This window comes from Sinocyclocheilus grahami, unplaced genomic scaffold (assembly GCF_001515645.1).
Source record: "Sinocyclocheilus grahami isolate Dianchi unplaced genomic scaffold, SAMN03320097.WGS_v1.1 scaffold393.1, whole genome shotgun sequence".
Classification (NCBI taxonomy): domain Eukaryota; kingdom Metazoa; phylum Chordata; class Actinopteri; order Cypriniformes; family Cyprinidae; genus Sinocyclocheilus; species Sinocyclocheilus grahami.
Genome location: NW_015505572.1, coordinates 605038 through 607675, shown reverse-complemented (window position 1 = coordinate 607675; position 2638 = coordinate 605038).

The window sequence follows — 2638 nt, the reverse complement described above, 5'->3', positions numbered from 1 at the left end:
CCACTCCTACGTAACGTCATTTCAAAAGCGTAATTCGAGTCAAAGAAAAGAGAAAATAAAACCAAATTACTGTAGGTGGCGATATATGCTCATGGCACCAGTCGGCTATTAGATCGAAGAAGAAGAACGTCATAACAACAGTTCAAACCAACATGGTTTAAACGATGGATCTGCGACACAGGTACCATGGTTTTGGGAAACAGTCGTGACTAGCTAGTTCGTTTCCACAACGATGCATCGTACTATGGTGGTTAATCAGCGAGTTACGTAGTTCTACGGGAAATGCACCCCTTCAAGTGGCGATCACACTAGACTTTGAACATGCAAAATTTTTTCGGACGCCGCTGCGAATATGGGCAGGAGCAGGATATGACATCACGCGCCAAAGTTTCCCCTCAGTTATCTCAACATGGATTCCGATGTGCTTGCACTGTGTCTTTTGCGACGGCGTCGAAAGCGTCTGGAAAGAAGGCTGTGGGTTCACCCTATTCTACGGACTCGGAATGAGCGGGGAGAGTTCCATTCTTTAATTCAGGAGCTTCGGCTTAATGAGGATCGCCACAAGGAGTACTTTCGGCTCTGTCATATTTTATTACCATTTTTAAAACTATAGTGAATAAACTGTATTAATGAATGAAATGTTCAAGGTGTCTGAATAAATTTTGGTTTGGCTGTACATATATATTACAGCTTTAAGTGCTGTAGGTTTTTCCCTTTAAATAGGTCATTTTATAAGTTCTTGAGGTGTGCAAAATAAATTTTAAAATGATTCTGAAAATATAAAATAACAAACAACATTAAGTAATTTAATAATAATACACGTGTATAGTAATTTTATTGTACTCTCTCTCTATATATATATATCGTCTGTTCCTGTTTCCATTGACACCGCAAACAATGCAGCTTCTTTTTTTATTTGATTTTTATAATCTTTTAAAGATGTATTATATAAAATAGGATGCTGCGCTATGGCTAAAATTAGCGCTTCCTCCATTTTTTAATTTCTGTAGAGAGGTCACGCAGTGACGTATCGATCTTCTACTGGTCACACGTCTTCACGTGATGCGAATTCGCAGGTCAGAGTTCACCAAACGTGAACTTTGGAAAGCAGCGAAATGCAAAATTTTTCGCATGAGTTTGCGTTTCCGGTCTTATGCATTCGCATGCGTATGAATGGAAGTCAATGGAACGAAAAGTGCAGTGTGACCGCCCCTTGAGTGGTGTTGGAGCACTCTGGTGGTGAGTGGAAGGAACGACAAAGAGCGGATTTATAACGTTCTCTTAACCCATTCACACTATGCTTAAAGGGGTCATATGATGCAATTTCAAGTTTTCCTTTCTCTTTGGAGTGTTACAAGCTGAGCTGTGATAAATCAATGATCTGTTTGAATTTTTGTATTTTATCAGTTTTTGGTCCATTGATGATAAAGAAACAAGGATGTCTGCCGTAAAATTCCTTCTGAATCTCTGTGTTGCTGCAGTCGAAAATGGCACAAATACAGGAACAAGATTCCCGACTCTGCTGTCATCTGTGTGCAGTTATCAGATCTTCCCATTTCCTGAGTGGGATGATGATTATAATGCTGATGATCAGAGTGATTTCTTGCTGGATCTTTGCTCACATGTGAAGAACTATGAGACTCAAACAGGCAGGAGTTTTCTTCCAGCATTACAGTCAGTTTTCCAGTTACCTGATGTCTGGATCATAGATCTCTCCCAGAGAAAGAGCTCCGTCCTCCTGGAAGTGCTGAAACTCCAAACAGAGAAGAAACCAGTAGAGCTGAGAGAATGTTCAGAGGAAGAGAGTGAAATGATGAGTTTCCTTCAGTGTCTGCCATACATCTCACAGCTGAGGTGAGAAGATCTACAGCAACTTACAGTTGTAATTGTGTAATAATGTTTTTGTTTTTTTTATCATTTTGAATATGTTTATAGGTTTCAGTCAAAGTGCATAGCCCAATGCATGGACATGGGCAACACATTTCTGTCAGGTCATTGCATTGCTAGCTGTGCGTAGAAGTGTTCACGCTCTCCGTGGGTGTAAACATGCAAATAGTGGTGTATTTGTAAATGGCAATAAAGTGGTGAGAAACTTTAGTATTTTATTTATTTGTTTATTTATTTGGTGAGAAATGGGTTATTGCGCCTCAGACATCTCAGAATCACATCTATTCTTCATTCAGAATCTAAACTTTGTGTGTGCATTTAATAATTTGGAGATTCCACAAGCAAGTGCTATCAAAGTACATATCTTCATAAATGTGTCCCTAAATATTACAATTATTAAAATGTTGCTGTTGTGTGTCAGCAGAACAATATGATTAATTTAATGAAGCCTAGATCTAAGTAGAGTACCAAATTTTTTCATGTGTATGCTGTATACACAACTTTGTCTGCTTGGTCTGCTTTCATTTCTGAGGAAGCCGAATTTCTCTCTGGAGCTCTGGGTGAAGAGCTGGATCTCAGTCAGACTCAGCTGGACCCGCAGGTCTGTAGAGGTCTGGAGCTGATTCTGGAAAATTCTGAAGGACTGACAGAACTGGATCTGAGTCAGTGCCGTCTCACCGATGACAGTCTGGATCTGCTGCTCCCAAACCTCCACAAAGCACAAAACATTGAGTGAGCGACTGAGAAACAA